The sequence below is a fragment of the Pongo abelii genome, chromosome 4 (assembly GCF_028885655.2).
Source record: "Pongo abelii isolate AG06213 chromosome 4, NHGRI_mPonAbe1-v2.0_pri, whole genome shotgun sequence".
NCBI classification, from domain to species: domain Eukaryota; kingdom Metazoa; phylum Chordata; class Mammalia; order Primates; family Hominidae; genus Pongo; species Pongo abelii.
In genome coordinates, this window is record NC_071989.2 from 942377 (window position 1) to 961587 (window position 19211).

The 19211-nt window shown below is 55.1% G+C and overlaps 1 long non-coding RNA gene and 1 pseudogene across 1 annotated transcript; both read right to left on the minus strand.

Moving 5' to 3' along the window:
* Positions 1-571: 571 nt before the first annotated feature.
* On the minus strand, positions 572-2772 carry LOC112133411 (uncharacterized; annotated as a pseudogene).
* Positions 2773-6821: 4049 nt separating this feature from the next.
* LOC134761371 (uncharacterized) lies at positions 6822-16006 on the minus strand. The gene is made up of 2 exons (XR_010139897.1): positions 15791-16006; positions 6822-10036 (listed from the first exon to the last, which is right to left on the minus strand). It is a non-coding gene; the product is annotated as an uncharacterized LOC134761371 (long non-coding RNA).
* Between the last annotated feature and the right edge of the window lie 3205 nt (positions 16007-19211).

The window sequence follows — 19211 nt, forward strand, 5'->3', positions numbered from 1 at the left end:
AGAGTGTGAGTTGGCACAGCCACTCTGAAAAGCTGTTAAGCAGTGTTTGATAAAGCTGAGCATGTGCATACGCTATAACCCAGCACTTCAAATCCAGTGTATGTTCCACATCTGTACAAGAATTCCATCTTCCACAAAGTACACATGAGGCTGTTTGTGACACCCTTACTCACAACAGGTAAAAACTACTGTGATTAACAGAACGGATAATAAACTGTGTTCACATGACGGAATACTATAAGGCCACTTACATGAATGAAACAGTGCTGTGTTCAACAGCATGGGTGAATTTCACACTTATATGAAGTTCAAGAAGAGCTGAAGGTAATCTGTGTGTTAGAAGAGGGGTTGTGGAGCCTTACGGGGTGGAGGTTTCTGGGGGCTAGGGTTGTTCTGTGTCCTGGTCTTGGAGGTCTTGATGCTGTAACAATTCACCATAATTTTCTTATTCATATTATACTTCAAAAAATTGCCTAAGAGCAATAAAAGAGTTAGGAAACTAAATAAATCAAATTAAATTTCAAAATAAATTCCCGGCTGGGCGCAGTGGCTCACACCTGTAATCCCAGCACTTTGGGAGGTCAAGGTAGGTGGATCATGAGGTCAGGAGTTCAAGACCAACCTGGCCAATGTGGTGAAATCCCATCTCTACTAAAAAATACAAAAATTAGCCAGGCGTGGTAGTGAGCACCTGTAATCCCACCTGCTTGGGAGGCTGAGGCAGGAAGAATTGCTCGAACCTGGGAGGTGGAAGTTGCAGTGAGCTGAGATCACGCCACTGCACTCCAGCCTAGGCAACACAGAGACTCCATCTCAGAAAAAAAAAAAATACAAAAAATACAAAAAATCAGCCGGGCATGGTGGCAGATGCCTGTAATTCCAGCTACTTGGAAAGCTGAGGCAGGAGAATTGCTTGAACCAGGGAGGCGGAGGTTGCAGTGAGCTGAGATTGCACCACTGCACTCCAGCCTGGGTGACAGAGTGAGACTCCGTCTCAATAAATAAATAAATAAATTCCCACATTGATTCTTTTGCGGGGAAAAGCAATAAAATGTGTGAACAGGCAAACAGACTAATGGAATAAAAGAAAGTGCCAAAAAGGGCCCCCTTCTATGGGAACCCTGATATGACAGGACCATCATCTATGGAACCCCACTATGATGAATGTGGGCCCTGCGTCCCTGGAGAAAGGGTACCAGGGCCAGCATGAGGGGTGAGAGCTGCCTCGCTGCCTGGGAAACGTGAAGGTGGATCCCTGCCTCATGCCAGATTCAAGAGGGGAAGCTGGGGCCACGCACAGTGGCTCACGCCTTTAATCTCAGCACTTTGGGAGGCCGAGGTAGGCGGATCACCTGAGGTTGGGAGTTCAAGACCAGCCTGACCAACATGGAGAAACCTCGTCTCTACTAAAAATACCAAATTAGCTGGGCATGGTGGCTCATGCCTGTAATCCTAACTACTCAGGAGGCTGAGGCAGGGGAAGTGCTTGAACCCCAGAGGCGGAGGTTTCGGTGAGCCGAGATTGCGCCATTGCACTCCAGCCTGGGCAACAAGAGCGAAACTTCGTCTCAAAAAACAAACAAACAAACAAAAAAAAAAAGAGGGGAAGCTGGGTTCAAACCTAATGTGAGATTAAAGGAAGCTCACAGGAGAAAATGTCATGTAGCTTCACAACCAGAAAAGCTCACACCACGTGGTGAAAAACCACTGGGTACCACCAGCCACACTGGCTTGTGTATTCCGCAAAGGACATTAACTGCATCATGCCCTTGCAGCAGACAGAGGTGCCATTTCCAGATCCAAACCCTGTGAGGAACTCATCTCTACAACACACAGCAGCGCCTGTGAACCACAAGCAAAAGGCAGTGTCTTAGTCCATTTTATGCTGCTTAACAGAATTCCACAGTCTGGGTAATTTATAAAGAACAGAAATGTATCCCTCACCATTTCAGAAGCTGAGAGTCCAAGCAAGGCACCTGCATCTGGTGAGGTCCTTCTGGCTTCACCATCCCAGGGCAGAAGGCAGTGGGCGGAAGTTGCCAGGGGATGGGGGGTGGGCATCCAAACTCATCCTTTTATCAGGAACCCTCTCCTGGGATAACAGCACTCACCCATTTATGAGGGCAGAATCCTGGCCTCATCACCCCTTAAATGTCCCACCTCTTAATACTGTTGCAGTAGCAATTAAATTTCAACATGAGATTGAGAGGGGACAAACATTCAAACCACAGCAGATGAGAACTAGTATTCGGGCAGAGGACAGACATGGACAATTCACAGAAGGAACAACCAATAGGACTGACCAATAAGCACTGCTAAGCCTCACCTGTGACAGGTGATTGATGCTCAGCCTCCCCTGTGACGGGTGAGTGGGTGACACTCAGCCTTCCCTGTGACAGGAGGCTGGCAGGTGCACTCACACTAACTGAATGTTTCATAAAGCTGGGTACTGCATGCTGCTGGTTGCGGTTAGAGTGGGATCTTTTCTTCCATGGTGTGTTTGGCAAGTCCTACTTTCCCCCAGCAGTTCAGGAGCCTTGCAGCCATGTAGCACTGGCCTCTTCACACGCCAGTAGCATTCTCATCCACTCTGCGGATGGCCTGCGCCACCAGGCGAGCCACAGCCCTGGTGGGCCCTGCTTTCCTTCTCACAGCTCTGCCTCCTCGGAGGGCACACATGCCTCGGAGCCGCTCACCTGCAGCAAACCGCTGCCTTCCTCCTTGGGTGGCTGTCGCAATGCTGCCTCTGCTCAAGACCATGTCCTTGTCCATGAGACCCCCAGGTGGAGAGCAGCTGGGTGACAGGATGGTCTTAGCTTGGCATTAGCTGAGAAATCACTTGATTCCACGGCTTTGACATCAAATCTTTGCTTGTCTTTGTGGGCACTGCCTGTTGGCCCTACAAAAATGTCTTGTACTGCCTTTTAAAACAAGACTAAGGGCCAGGTGCAGTGGCTCACACCTGTAATCCCAGCACTTTGGGAGGCCAAGGTGGGTGGATACGAAGTCAGGAGAACGAGACCATCCTGGTTAACACGGTGAAACCCCGTCTCTACTGAAAATACAAAAAAATAGCTGGGCATGGTGGCGGGCGCTTGTAGTCCCAGCTACTCGGGAGGCTGAGGAAGGAAGGAGAATCGCTTGAACCCAGGAGGCGGAGGTTGCAATGAGCGTCACTGTACTCCAGCCTGGGCAACAAGAGCGAGACACCATCTCAAACAAATAAACAAACAAAAACAACAACAACAACAACAACAAAAAACCAACAACAAAAACAAAAACAGGAGTAAGTTTAAAATGTTCCAGTTTACTTGATATGTTTTCTTTTCCTCTTGATTTTGGTGGAAATAGTTTCTTATTCCTGCAATTGATATTTAATAAACAGCTCATGTGAGAACTGAGAAGTTACGAAGGAGACAGGAAGTGGGGAAGGAAGACAGCGCCAAGACACGGGTTTAAAAAATAGTAGAGCTGGAAATGTCTAAAATAAAAGTTTCGATTGTGCCTTATTTATTTATCGTATACCGTCTTGGCTGGTGAGTCCCGTTAAATGCTTTCCTGGGGAACAATGCGTTCTTCCTTCAGAGCAGGGCATGGAAGGCTCTGTGGCCATAAAGGGCTTTCTGCAGAGTCTGTGGCCCTGGGTCTGCGGGTGGCAGGTGGGGGTCCTTTCTCTGGGCCACAACAGGATGCCAGGGAGGTGGAGAAACCAGCTGCCCTGAGGAGGTCTCTTCTGCACCTCCCTGTAGAGAGTGGGTAACGGGTTAATCTGCGCCCCGCCCCCGCATCCTGCAGGGCAGCACTGGGGAAGCAGCCTGCAGGGGCTGTGGATGCCATGGTGACCCCAGGAAGCTCTTCAGGGGCTCCTGCATTCCCTGCCCCGAGCTCAGTCCTGCTTGACCTCACAGGTCTTCCCCCCAGGAGTGAGCTCTGGAAGGCGCCGCAGAACCCCCTTCTCCCAGTATTCCTCCAGGCATGTAGGTGGCACCCGAGCCACCTCCCACAGTGACCCTCCTCGGGGAGGCCGTGAGTGACAACCTTGCTCCCACCCTCTTTCCATCCATGCAGCCACTTCTAACCACCTCTCTCAAAACCCAGGTCCCTCCAAGGCCAGGCCACACAGCCCCGACCCCACCCACACCCACACTCCTGTCCGTCCCCGATAAAGAGTTCAAGGCCGGGTGCCACAGGGGTGTCATCAACTTACCCCCACCACTGGCCCCACACCGGCTTGTCACAGACTGCCCCACCTCCAGGGGGAGGCCTCCTGTGTCCTGACCTCAGTCTCAGAGAGAGATACAGAGAGACAAGGAGAGACAGAGACAGACACAGAGAGAGACATGAAAACATGCCTCTCCCACCTCCTGTGGCTGTGCCCAGTCCCAGTCTCCCCACTGTTCATGCGCTGCCTTTAAATACATGCACTTCACATCACGTTAAGTGACGCCTGTGTGGAAGAAGATGTGTTGACTGTAAGTGACAGCAAAGTAAGGGACTGCCTTCCACAACAGCAAGTCTATCTCAGGGTGGGTTTCAGGTGCAGGGTGCTCAAGGCTCCAGCTCTGCCCCTTCGCCCATCAAGCTGTGGAGCCCCTTCCTGTCCTCCACCTGTCTCTTCGTCACTCTGTTTCTGCTCAGCTCTGGGATTAGCTTTGTCTTCAGGCTGGCTTCCTCGAGAGGGCAAAGTGGCTGCCTGTGGCGGCTGCAGCAGCACACTCCCTCCCTGCACACTTCCAGGGAGGAAGGGGACTGCCCACCTCCTGTCTCTGAAGCGGTTTCCTGGAAGCCACAGAAGTCCCCTCCCTGAGTCTCATTGGCCAAAAGCAGACGTGGGTCTTATGCCAATTGCAGAACAAAGATTGGCAAGGGAAATGGTGTTCCCACAATTGGCTAAGGGTAGTGGATCAGGAGAGAGAGAGGCAGAGAGGATGAACCTTGGCCCACACTTCACATGACAAAAATAAGTTTAAAATGGATCTCAAACCTAAGCGGGAATGCTGAGAAGGTGAAGCTGTGGGAGGGCAGGGCCCCCACCAACGTCCAGACGCACCCACCCCACGGCCAGTGACACTCGACGTGACACCCCACAGGCCACCGACAGCCCTGAGCATGAGTGTCCTCCGTGCTGCCCCTGCAACACCCCTAAGCGGGAAACACCAGCAGCAGAGCGAGAAACAGGAGCCATCACGCCCGGCCGCCCCCGCAGCAGGATGGCCAAGTGGCAGGGGGCGGAGGGGCGGGGGCAGGTGCAGCTGTGTCTACGTGAGGTCAGGGCACAGGAGAAAGCAGCGTGGCCACAGTGGAGGGAACCATGGGGGTGTCTGGTGGGGGCCCACGGTGCCTCCCGCGGGTGTCTGCACCACCCTCTGTCTTGACCTGGGAGTGGGTAAAGAGACAGATCCACAAATGCCATGGACTAGGTGTCTGTGACGCACCCCCCACCCCGCCCAAATTCACATGTGAAGCCCGCATGGGACAGCCCTGGCAGGCCCCAGAGAGCCGGGCTGGGATCCACTCCCCTGGGTTAAAAGCAATTGGGAAATAAAAACAATGCGTGAAAACTTTTCCAGGGACACATCGTCAATGGCCAGTTCTCAAACCTGACACTGGGGCCATGGGAAAGCAAGCGACAGGCTGTTCCACCAGGGTCCCCCTGCCCCTGACACTCCAGGACCATCACCACAGGCTGTTCCACCAGGGTCCCCCCACACCTGACCCTCCCAACACCCCGGGACCCTCCCCACACAGAGCCAACCCTGCCAACACCCCAGGACCCTCCCCACACAGAACCAACCCTGCCAACACCCCGGGACCCTCCCCACACAGAGCCACCCTCCCAACACCCCGGGACCCTCCCCACACAGAGCCACCCTCCCAACACCCCGGGACCCTCCCCACACAGAGCCAACCCTCCCAACACCCCGGGACCCTCCCCACACAGAGCCACCCTCCCAACACCCCAGGACCCTCCCCACACAGAGCCACCCTCCCAACACCCCGGGACCCTCCCCACACAGAACCAACCCCCCCAACACCCCGGGACCCTCCCCACACAGAGCCACCCTCCCAACACCCCGGGACCCTCCCCACACAGAGCCACCCTCCCAACACCCCGGGACCCTCCCCACACAGAGCCAACTCTCCCAACACCCCGGGACCCTCCCCACACAGAGCCACCCTCCCAACACCCCGGGACCCTCCCCACACAGAGCCAACTCTCCCAACACCCCGGGACCCTCCCCACACAGAGCCAACCTCCCAACACCCCGGGACCCTCCCCACACAGAACCAACCCTGCCAACACCCCGGGACCCTCCCCACACAGAACCAACCCTGCCAACACCCCGGGACCCTCCCCACACAGAGCCACCCTCCCAACACCCCGGGACCCTCCCCACACAGAGCCACCCTCCCAACACCCCGGGACCCTCCCCACACAGAGCCACCCTCCCAACACCCCGGGACCCTCCCCACACAGGGCCACCCTCCCAACACCCCGGGACCCTCCCCACACAGAGCCAACTCTCCCAACACCCCGGGACCCTCCCCACACAGGGCCACCCTCCCAACACCCCGGGACCCTCCCCACACAGAGCCAACCCTGCCAACACCCCGGGACCCTCCCCACACAGAGCCAACCCTCCCAACACCCGGGACCCTCCCCACACAGAGCGTCAGCGGGAGTGAGGAGTGGGGAGTGGGGAGGAGCCTGTCAGGGAGGCTCCTGCAAAGCCACTGGGTCAGGAGACATAGCCACTCCACCCGTCTCTCTGTCTCTTGCTGTATGACTGTCTCTGTCTCTCTGTGTCTTTCCGTCTCTGTTTCTGTCTCTCTTTTTCTGTCTCTGTTTCTCTGTCTCTCACTGTCTGTCTCTCTCTGTTTCTGTTTTTTTCTGTCTCTGTGTGTGTCTCTCTGTTTCTCCCTGTCTCTGTCTCTTTGTCTCTCTGTGTCTCTCTGTCTCTGTCTCTGTGTCTCTCTCCCTGTGTGTCTCTCTTTCCAGCCCCCTCTGGATGCCCCGCAGTCCTAGCACATGGCTCGCACAGGCCCTTTCTGGAGAAGTGAAAATGGGGACTGCAGTCCCAGGAGCTGCAGAGACGGGCTTAAGGGAAGCAGGGGTGGAGAGAGCGGGCGTGAAATTTGGTGGGAGGAGGGCCCAGGAGCTCCAGCTCCTCTGAGCAGCTGGGGGGCAGCCCTGCTGCCACTGAATCCAGAACCCTCTTGTGCACATTCTCCAACGTCACCTTCGTTCCCACCCAAAAACTAAGTGATCAGCCTGGTGTGATCGGCAGGGACGTCCACGTCCTGAACGTGTCAGGTTCTGCGGCGCCACGGCTGCCACTCACCCGAGTGGAGGTGAGGACAGGATCCCAGGGAGTGCGGGAGGCCCAGGGTGACCACCAGGTCCTTCCAAGTAGGAGAGAGTGGGAGAGAAGGATGGGAGGAGGGCTCCAGGGGCCACCCCTGGTGGTGAGGATAGAGGACAGGCCAGAAGCCTGGCACCTTGGGAGCCAGAAGAGGTGACGAACGGAGTCTGCCCCAGGTACTCCAGGAGGAGACAGCCCTGTCCAGATCTGGACCTCAGCCCAGTGAAACACGCTCTGCATCTCCGGCCTCTGGACTGTGAGAGAACATGCATGTGCTGTTTTGAGCCGCCAAGTCTATGGCAACTTATCATAGTGCCTGGCTGTGAGGGCTGAGTGAAACCGTTCCCCTCCCAGGAAGCTCCTACGGGAGCAGGGCCTGGAGCAGCATGGGAGAGGGCCGTGGACCTGTCCTGGCTGCAGCTGCAGCTGCACTGGCTCTGTCACGAGCCCCCTTGGCCTGGGCTGTGGAGAATTCCTGTTCCCACAATTGCTGGGGGCTGGCTCTTGCTTTTGGAACTTGGGGCTAGGCTGTGTGCTTTGGCTCTAGCACAGAGAAGACTGTAGAGGTGGGAGTCCCTGGGGAGGGAGTGCATGAAGGCCTCTCCATTCTTAGGGCCTTTTGCTTCCTGCTTTGCAGCAAGGAGCAACAGAGTGACCTCACTGTGCACACAAATGTGTGTGCATGCATGTCCATGTGTGTGCAGGCATGTGTGTGCTTGTGTGCGTGTGTGTGTGTGTGCGTGTGTGTGTGCGTGCAGAGCCGTCCCAACTTTCCCTCTGGGTCATGCTGCTGCCAAAGCTCTCTGGTGGCCACCCTGCTCTGGGTGTCCTGGAGCCTGTAGGTGGAATGAACCGCAGAGGAGGGACTTGTCCCCTGAGGAGCAGGGCCGGGAGCCCAAACGGTGAGAAGGACATGAAGTGACCGGGTGAGAGGTGGTGGCATGGGTGGGAGCGGTGGGGAGAGCCAACAGGCGGAAGCTTTGACATGGGGTCTTGTCCACTAGGCTGGGGACCCCCTGAGGCCCGTGTGGTAGAAGGGTGAGGTCTGGGGAAAGGCGTGTGAGGCAGGGGTGTGCTGGGGCTGCCCCAGCAGTCAGGAGCGTGGGGTGGGCCGTGGCAGGAGGTGGCAGTGAGGAGGGGTCCTGTGGAGGCTGGTGTGGTGTGAGGGGCTGGTGCAGGGCTCCCACGGTGCTTGGGAAGAAGGTTCTTGCGGCTGCCCCGGGTTCAGAAGCCCCTCCTGTGCTTTTTGGGATCACAGTTGGCGCCTAGTCACTGCCCGTTGAAAAGCGGAGCTGGAATCGCAAGTGCTCAGCCTCACCTCACCTGGGCCTCCTTTGCAAACAGTGTGAATACGAGGCGACCACCTGAGCCCCGCAGCTGTGTTTATAAAACCTGCCGAGCGACACCCACAATCCAGCCATGCAGAGCTCAACCCGGGGACCTCACCAGCACCGGGCGGGAGGACCGGCAGGCTGGGCTCTCCTCTTCGCTGCTCAGCCGCGCACAGGACAGACTAAGGCTCAGAGAGAGAGTCTTCCCGAGACGCCCTCTCCTTCCGTCAGAGGGTGGTCAGCAAAGGTCAGGAGAAGTGTGGCCTCGGCTGGAGGTCTGGACTGAGTGTGGAATTCCCGCAGGGTTAGATGCAGATGCCAAGTGCGCCCTGTCTTCCCCTCGGTGGGCTTTGTCCCTGCTCACCAAGTCAGTGGGAGCGCAGCCCCGAGGCAGGCGCCATGCTTGCTCTCTATCCCACGCAGACCCCCCAAGATGCCAGCGGAGGCTTGGCTCTGTGGCCTGGCAGCTTCTCCCTTTCTGGCCCTGGGGCCACCTTGCTGTGGGTTCCTGAGGTGAATGATCACCCCTCTTCTTGCTCCATCTTCCAAGGTTTTCAGATCCACATCCAACGCTTGCTGGGATGCTAAACGGCATCACAGTGAGCTTCCAAAAATGCCCGCCAACCGCCTTCCTTCTTTACCAGGCCAGGCGAGCACTCAAAGCACTTTTCCTGCAGGAACCGAGACGCTAGCTCCTTTAACAGCCACCAGCGAGTCCCACGTCACCCTCCCCCTCTACCCGACATCCCTTTTCATTCTCAGGGGAAGCACCCTGACCCTCCTCGGCCTGGGCCCCCTGGGATGGGCTGCCTGGTGCAGCTGCGTCCTGTAGGAGCCAGTGGGCGGCTGGGGCTCCGCATCTTCCTGGGACTTCTGTTGAAGGCATTTTGAGGAGGTTGGAAGATAAGTGTCTAGTTAGGCATTAGAGAGAAGTCTCCTTTCACGGTGGCAAAGTTAGGCTGTGTGTCTTTTCCTGTCTTGGGAGCAGCCACTCTTGCCCCAGCTGCGGATGCTGGGTGTGAGCAAGGCTTTCAGGCTGGCCGTGGGCTCCATCCAGGCTTGAGCTGTATCCCCTGAAGCCAGGGGGAGCCACTGACCTGCGGCCTCCCAGAGCAGGCGCACAAGGTCTGTCGCTGGACTTTCCAAGTCGACTTCCTTCTTTTGTCCTGCCAATTTTCTAAAGAAGAAAGCTGCCTTTTCTCTGGAGGCTGGCAAGAGCCGTCTGGGAGAATGAAATACAGCCCCTTCCTCTTTGTCTTTAACTTCCCTTCAAAGCTGAGCAGGAAAAAAAAGATGACTTGGTCTGGGGTCCTTGGCGGCATCAAGCCCCCAGCACCCCTCCTGTCAAAGCAAAGAATATTACCAAGGGTAAAAAAGCGACATTTCATAAAGAGGCAATTTATCAAGATGACATAGCAGTCCTAATTATTTATGCCTGTAATTACAAAGCTTCAAAATACATGAAACAAAATTGATAGAATTGCAAGGAGAAATTTTTTAAATCACAATTACAGTAAGAGATTTCAACATCACTCTCTCAATAATTGAAAAAAGAGCAGGCAGACAAACCAGCAAGAAAGAACATTGTGTAGACCCAGCTACTCGGGAGGCTGAGGCAGGAGAATGGCGTGAACCCAGGAGGCGGAGCTTGCAGTGAGCTGAGATCCCGCCACTGCACTCCAGCCCAGGAGACAGAGTGAGACTCCGTCTCAAAAAATAAAAATAAAAAAAAATAAATAAATAAAGAACACTGGACAACATCGATCAGCATGATTTGACTGAGGCCTACAGAACCCTCCACCCAACCACAGAGGAATTCATGTTCTTCCTACCAGAACACCTGACTGATGCCCATAAAACCCTCCCCTCAACCACAGAGGAACTCATGTTTGTCTTTTTATTTTTGAGACAGAGTCTCGCTCTGTCGCCCAGGCTGGAGTGCAGTGGCACCATCTCAGCTCACTACAAGCTCCGCCTCCTGGGTTCAAGTGATTCTCCTGCCTCAGCCTCCCAAGTAGCTGGGACTACAGGCGCCCGCCACCACATCCAACTAATTTTTTTGTATTTTTTAGTAGAGACGGGGTTTCACTGTGTTAGCCAGGATGGTCTCGATCTCCTGACCTCATGATCCGTCCGCCTCAGCCTCCCAAAGTGCTGGGATTACAGGCGTGAGCCACCGTGCCCAGCCAATTTTTAGGTTTATAAGGAGTGGCCGTCCCTGGAGCTCAGCTATGATTGGGAAGCTGAGCCTCCCAGTCACATGGGGCAGGTGCAGACAGGCTTGTACCAGAGGAGGTCGGCTGTCACGTCCTGTCCCCACCACTGCCCACAAGCTGTGGGGCCAGGCCTGGGGTCTTAGCACACCCGGCCCACTAGCCATGGCCCACAGCCCATGGTGAGCTCAGGGAGGTGGGTGAGACAGATGGAGCTGGCCTGTGTGGCTCGGCCCTGGGAGGCCTCTGTTTCCTCCCTCAGTGCCACCCTCAACCCCAGGAGGGGTAGGGACCAGTGGGCAGCCGTCGAGCCCCTGGGTGCTGGAGCAGAGGAGACGGGCGATGAGGACCCGCATGCCCATCACACCCTCTGATGATCAGAAAGAAACCAATGCAATCCCTTCCCTGGCTCTCAGCCCTTCCAGGACTTCTCACTGGTGCAGAATTCCACCGTATACCTCATCTCCATCCTGGCCCAGGGTTAGCCCTGAAGATCAGGGGGCCTGGCCCAGATACTTCCTGCTCCCCACAGTGATCTTATGGGACTGAGCCAAGAGGATGCCCTGGCAGGGGGCTTCTGGAACCTGGTGGCCTTCATCTGCACCGCCTCTCTTTGCAGGATCCCAGGCAGCATCAGGGTCTGTCTGGCCCAAGGGGAGGTGGAGTGCCCAGGACCTTGGTACATGGGCAAGTAAGGACTGAGATGTGTGGACTGCAGACCAAGCCCATCTTCCAGGGAGAGCAAAGAGAGCGGCACTGTGCCCACCTGGGCGACCCCTCCTGCACAGGTCCCATCAGAAGTGGCATGGCTCCATCACCAGCCTCTGCGATAAAGAAATCGAGATGACCTAAGTTGTGCAAGGTCAGGCATCCCTCAGTGGCACAGGAACAGAACCACGGGTCTGTCCTGTTGTGCTTTTCTTTAGATAAAAGTGGTGGTTTTTAACCCCTTCGATCCAGAGTTCTTCTGTCTTGGTTGTGGTCCCACAGAACGTTCTCTGTCTCCTACTCCTCAGTGAGACTGAAGGAACGGCTGCCAAGGAGCAGAAAGGCAGCTCTGGGGGCTGAGCCCTGTGTGCAGCTGAGAAGCCATGAGGCCTGGGATGTCTGGCAGGGTTGGGAAATAACGAGGAATAACTGGCAACTAGAATCCCAGGAGAGGGGCTTATCTTTAATGAAGTTCCTGAAAGTTATAAGCATTAAAATTAAAGAGGCAATTTCTGCTGGGCGAAAACTGTTTAGCACCAAGCATCCATGGGCTTGCGGGAGAGAAGCCCAGGACAGAAACCCCCAGGGCAGCAGAGCAAGGCTCTTTTGTCCATCACTGCCGAGCAGCCGGGAGCCCCCTGCACTCCCTGGGGAGAAAAAGCAGGTGGCCATGGCCAGGGAGGGAGGGCTTGTGTAGAAGGGGAGTTGATTTTTTTTTAAGTGCATTCCCACTTGGGACATATCTATGGACACTTGGAAAACCCAGGAAAGAGAACAGGTCAGTTCCATTCCACAGTGCAGCATGGTTATTAAGCACTTACTGTGTGCCCTGAGTAAGATGGGGTCCCTGCTCTCGGGAATGGTGCAACATGCTCAGCAACTCTGAATTACCAGGGAGTGGGGAAGGATTCTGAAGTTCCCAGGCTCTGAGGACCGACTGATGGAAGGCCTGGGTCACATCAGGTGTTTGCCCTGAGGACCTTTGTCTAGTCCTGGGATACCATGAAGGAGAATCCTGGATTTGGGGTCTGTTGTTCAGAATGATCCCAGATCGGCCAGGCACAGTGGCTCACACCTGTAATCCCAGCACTTTGGGAGGCCAAGGCGGGGGGATCACGAGGTCAGGAGATCGAGACCATCCTGGCTAACATGGTGAAACCCCATCTCTACTAAAAATACACAAAATTAACCGGGCATGGTGGCGGGCACCTGTAGTCCCAGCTACTCGGGAGGCTGAGGCAGGAGAATGGCGTGAACCTGGGAGGTGGAGCTTGCAGTGAGCTGAGATCGCACCACTGCACTCCAGCCTGGCGACAGAGCGAGACTCCGTCTCAAAAAAAAAAAAAGAAAGAAAATGACCCCAGATTGTGAGGCCCGGCTGAGCAGCCGTGAGCAGCTGGATGGGCACAGAGCCACCTCCTGGTCCTCACCCAGGCTGTTCCCGAGGAAACCATTTCCGGGGTGAGTGCAGAGAGGACAGTCCACCCTCTGCTCTTAGAGAAACAGCAGGGAGGAGAAGGCTGGAGTTCAACCTCCACCCCCACTCCTTGACTGTCAGCCAGGATGATGGAATCTGTGGTCATTTCCAGGAGAGCTTGTGCAAGCAGGAAGCAGCCGGATAGTAGCGGCGACCTCTTTAAACCCATTTCTTCAGACTTGGTTGATAGAGAGTATCGGAGTCGAGCTAGCCCCACCTCTCAGTCCGTCACTCTCAAGTTGCCCTATGTGGAAGAGATATGGGGTCTGGAGGAACGAGTGACACAGGTTCTGCAGGGCCAGTGGGTCAGCAGTGGGACGGGAATGACAGCCAGCACCCAGCATGCACTGCCCCCTCACAGGGCTTGGTCACAAAGGCTGAACTCTGTCTGCAAATTGCACAGAGACCCTTACACGGCAAGAAACTTTTATAAATGGGATGTACCTGCAGGCTCCAGGGGAGGAGGGGAGAGAGGAGAGACAGACCAGGGGAGAAAGGAGAGAGGGGAAGGGAGAATTAAGGGGAGAGAGGAGGGGAGGGGAGCAGGGAGCACCTGGGAGGGCTGATGCCCATTCTCATCCAGGAGCGAGGAAGGACCAGCTCCCAGGCTGGCCTTCTGTTAGGATAGATCCTGCTCCATAAGAGGCCATGGAAACAGGACCTGCCAAAGAATTTCCAGGACCCAGGGCAAGATGTCCATGTAGGACCCCTTGTTGAAAAGTTAAGAATTTCAAGACAGCAACAGCAGAGCATTAAACCAAGCTCAGGGCCCAGGAAGTGGGGCGTGTTACATGCAGAGGGCAATGGAGCCCTTGAAAATGCAAAAGGCATCTACCCCTGTGCACAGGCTCTGTGTGTGCTTGTGTGAACTTGCATATGGGTACATGTACTGTGCGCATGCGTGTGAACATGTGTGTGCATGTTTGGAGGGCAGGTGTGTGGAGAAGTGTCATCAGGTACAACCCTCCTCTACTTCAGTGGACCCTGGGCTCACCCAGACCCTTGGATACACATGGTGAGGGCCCCCCACATAGGGCCCTTCAGGACCCAGCCACATCTCAGCCAGCTGGGAGCCCACAGTGTCATGCCCAGGCCCCATGAAGCACTCCATGCAGGGTGCTGCCCATTGGGTGGGCCTGAGGCTCCAAGAAACAGACATGACAGCCCATGGGCAGGTGGCCTTCTGGTCAACAGCCATGAGGAGGCCTCAAGAGAAAGCTGCCTGGCAACCCCTTCCATGTGGGACAACTGGTCTGGCCCAACTGAGAAACAGCCTGAACTTCAGGCTGCCTCCTGCCAGTGGCTCCGCGGGTACCAGAGGCCAGGGGTGCTCCACCATCCCTTTTCCTGGGAGGGGTGAGTTGGGCCAGCCAGCCTCACTGTGGCCGCCTGGTGGGGCTGCAGGCCTGTCCCTTCCACCTCCCCACAGCCTTCTGGAGGGAAACACTAGGAAGAAGGCCGCTTCCTACACCATGTCCCATTGGCCTGGGGGACTTCAAACCTGGAAGCTAGTGTGGCCACAATCTCCTTTCACAGCCCGAGTTGGAGGCTGGTTTCTAAGGAGATAGCCAGTGCCTGGGTGGGTGGCAGGTGGGCTGTCTGCAGGAGGAAACCTCAGTGGGCCTGGGCCTGCCTGCAGGAGGGCATTGTTGGGAAGGCCATGGAAGACTCTCAGAGCCTACATCTCCATTCAGGAGCAACTCCGTCCACCCTCATCGCCCCCTCTCCACCTGGCTGTCCTTACCTCCAGCCCGACACCAAGCCAGCTCTGCTGCAGGTGCAAAGGGGCCACCTGCCCCAGCCCAGCTTCCACATGTGAATGTCCTGTGCTCTGGACAGCCAGGACCTGCTGCCACCTGCTTGCTGGGGTGGTGAGCACCCTCAGGCATACCTGTTCATCACCCACAGGTGCCCAGCCCTGTGCTTACCCCACAGCACATGCACGCAATGCCCCCTGGATGCCACAAATCGTTTCTAGCAGCAAATGAGTCCTCTAAGAACAAAATCAGTTCCATCCCTCTTCCAGGGAAGCTCAGGAATCACTTAGAAACATAAACAGGAATTTGTGAAGGAGGCCACCCAATACAATGTTACCTGCAATGGCAAACTAAAAACAATGTAGCTGCTTGATGGGAAGAAATGGTGAAACCCATGTCCCTACATTTGTACCTTCAAGCACCAGACAGAAGGGTAAATTGCACTTTTAAAGAATATTTGAACATTTAGAAATAAAAATACAATCCCAAGACCTCCAACGGACTAAATGAACCCCTTCTTGGCCAAGGGGACTCCGGAGAAACCTTAAACACTGGGTTCCCAGCCATGAAGGGATGAGATGCGGGACAGGCCTCATTATGCCCCTCCCTCACTGACCGCTGCCATTGAGTTTCTTTCCTAAGGGTAAACAGAAAGCCCTTTTGAAAGATTTGCCAGACTCCCCACCCCTCATGTAGTTTTGACACAACAACCAGCCAGCATTCCTTCCTGATAACAGATCCTGACTGTGGACTGGCTCCAGCTGGTGTAGAGGCTGCACACAGGACGCCTCTGTGTCCTTCATTTCACCTTTTGACCTACAGAGCCTCATTTCAATGCACTTAAACGTTAGGTCTCCACCCCAAAGTGAACAGGGGACACATGTAACACACATGTGAGCTCACTGTGCATGCATGCCCCTCACCCTTGTAGAGTACTCACAGTGCCTCCTGTAGCCTCTCAGCCACCACGATCAGCACATCCCTGTCTCATCCTCCCCACCCTCAAAGTGCCTGCTTCCGGTTTAGGGCAGAGGCCACGCCTCCCAGCCTGCCGATGGTTACTTGCAGGCTGCAACTCTTTAGAGAAATAAAGCTCTCCCTTCCATGTTTATGAATCTCATGAATCTTCAGCTGACAACATATAAAGAAATGAGCATGAAATGATTTTCAGTAAAATAAGTAGGAAACAAAACTGCAGATAATTAGGTGATTATCTTGGGAGATGGGAATCTGTGGGTGGGGGGAGGGAATTTTTATTTTCCTCTTCACATTTTTCTACATTTTTCTAATTTTTTTTACAATGATCATACAGCACTTTCATAACAAAAAATAATAAACATTTTATTTCACAAAACTATAACCTGGAAAAAGTGTGATAAATGTCTATGAGTGAATATTCCATAGCAGTTAGAATGGATGAGGCATTTTTATCCACAAGGCAGGTCTTCAGAACATGAGGCACTGCTACTCGTACTGGGCATGGCTTTGGCTGCTCTCCCAGTGGGGGTCTGAGGTGGCCCTGGGCCATCTGCCCTCACCTGGCTCTGGGGCAACAGGGGCAGTGGTGGGAGAGGCATCAGGTCCGGGAAAAGGCACAGTCCACGGGCTCCACTGGATCAAGGCAGTGCCCTCCGCTCCATCGGGCCTGAGTGGAGATGGCCTCACTGGCTTAGCTCTGCCCAAGCAAATCCACCCTAGCGTTGCCTCCAGGGCATCCGCCAGGTCCCCACCTCACCCCCTGCCCCAATTACTTATGTTCTTCTTTTTATCAGAAAAACATTCGGTGTGGCCATATTTTCAATAACAGCTTGAGTCAGTCTCACTTGGTTGTGATAACTCAGAAGATTGGTGATCAGAGAGAAAGAGGAAAAGGGGGACGGGGGAGAAGGGGAAGAGGGAGGGAGGGGGGAGGGAGGGAAGAGAGAGGGAGAGAAGAGCGGGACGGCGGGAGGATGTTTCTTGGCATGGTTCCTGCTGGTTCAGACCCGGTCCAAGTTTCCTGAACCCATGTTCTGGAACGTCTGGCGCTGCCACAAGATGAGGAGGAGGCCCAGCCACATGTGTGAGGACATGGGTGCATTCTCCTCATGGCCGACCCGAGTTCCCACCAGGCACAGGACTTCGTTAACAGAAGCAGCTTCTCAGGCAAATCACATGGCACCCCCAGCCCCTGCTGAAGTGCCTCCTCCTCTCCAGCTCACCCAAGGAGCCAGAGCTCTCTGGCTGCATTGGTGCTGGGGGCGGCTTCACCCCGTGAGGGTGCCACTCTGTGGGCCACTGGGAGGTTGTTGTGCAGTCCTGGCCAGTTTACAGAAGAGAGATCCAAACTTTCACCTAATATATAAGACAGGAGGCATTTTCATTTGACCAGAGAGGGCCTCAGGGGGATCCTGGCCCTCAGCTCCCAGGAAGAGCTCCTCTCCCCGCGGCATCCGTGGGAAGTGCCTTCAGTTGCTCCAGTTCTTCACCCCTTTCTGTATCTGCCCTATGTCTGCAGCTTGGCAGGGTGTTTGCTGCTTACATTTTGAGACTCTCAGAAAGAAACTGTGCCTTCTAAACACACAGTGGAATCTGACACCAATGATGCAGTCCAGAATGCTTTCTTCCCCTGGTGACAAACTTTCCGAGCATCTTACATCAGTTTAGTGGGGCCTTCCAGCAGCTGTCCCAACTCAGAGACAGACCTGCAGGCCCATGGGCCAAGACAGAGCCCTTCCCCACCAACCTTGACCTTGGATGAAAAGCATCATCCCTGCTTGCTGCAAGTGTGTATATGATGACGGATGTGTCGGCAGAGCCAGGACCATGCTGTCCAGGGAGGCATCAATGCTTTACGGTGTCCAGACAGTTTACAAGGCCCAAGAATGCTGCTCCCTTGGTGAGGCAACCACCTCGTGCTACAAATCCCCTGACAAGTCACAAAGACTTGAAGGGAGGAGGCTCTCTGGAGCGTGAGCCCACTCTCCCAGATGCTAACTTGGATGGCTGCGAACCCAGTCCTGCCCCAGCCATTGGCACCCTCTTCGTCGGAATCCAAGTACATTGCTGCCACCTGTGTCCATGGTTGCAGAGACTCAAGACGCCACCCGCAGGAGAAAGTTGCAGGAATGCCTGGCCTCACTACCCAGGGTGGGGAGCCGGAAGTCCAGGGCAGGGAGGACTGGCTCTCACATTCTGCAGAAAAGACGATTTGTGTCCACCTGGGGCCCTGTGTGGGGCGGTGGGGTCAGGGATGCCTCACTGCAATTCACTGTTCTGCCAGTGCGGTGGGAAGAGCCTCTTTTAGTAACTCCCAAAACTGCCATTGAAGAGGGGATCCTGGACATAGCCACCCTGACCCTCTGAGGTAAGAAAAGAAACTATAACACAAGGACTGCCGCAGTTGCTCTCCAAGCAATAGGCTTGGCCCAGCAGGCACTGTTTAGGCAGCCCAGCAGGCTCCCCTGTTGCCAGGAGAATCCCAGAGACCCTCTGGGACCCTCCAGCACCCAGCTATATCAGCTCCACTCCACAGCTCACCCAAGACGGACATGAGGACTTCAGATCGTGATGTCCAGTTTTAACTAAACTAACTCCCCAGAAACTGGACGTGTGACTTCACAAGGCTTTTGCCGAGGAGCCCTGGGCTGCAGGGACCATTAATGGGGTAGGTGCACCCAGGCAAGGATGTAGGCAACCCTCCAGCATCTTGTGGTCTGGGTCTGCCTTGGGAAATGGTCAGCAGGATTCTTCTTGGAGGCAAGCTGGAGGTTTTCAGGTCCTGGGTTGGAGGGAGAACTATGAGATTCCTCTCAGAGACCTGGGGATGGAGGGACTGGACCCTTCCAGCCACCTGTGCTGAGCCCATCTGCTGCCTCCTAAGGGGCTCCTAAGGGGCAAGAGGTGGAAGTCTCCTGGGCCATGCCCTGAGCAGACACCACCCTTTCTGCTCCTTTGCAAAATGCCTCTCAGGATCAAAGACCTGGTGGCCTGGTCCCTCCAGGAGGGATGGGAGGGCCAGCTTCCTTCCCTGACAGCTATGGGAAGATGGATCCCAGTCCAGGCCTTGAGTGCAGTTCCTTCACCCTCATGGTAAGCGCCGTGCCTGGTCCCCTCATCTCTCTCGGGGAAGAGGTGATAAACACTGTTGGGTTTCTGTGACTCAGGCACAGTGACTTACACATTCTTGTCACAACCTGGGCTGTAAATGCTGCACCACGCGTTCCCAGCATGAGTGAGCGCTGCCTTTCTTTAGGAGATGGAGGCACAGCCACCTCCAGGGGTCCTGCTGCCTATGGGCACCCATCAGGATAGAACTCACAATCTGCCCACCACTGCCTACCATGTCGTCCCTCAATATCCCCAGGCCTCCTCCCACCAAG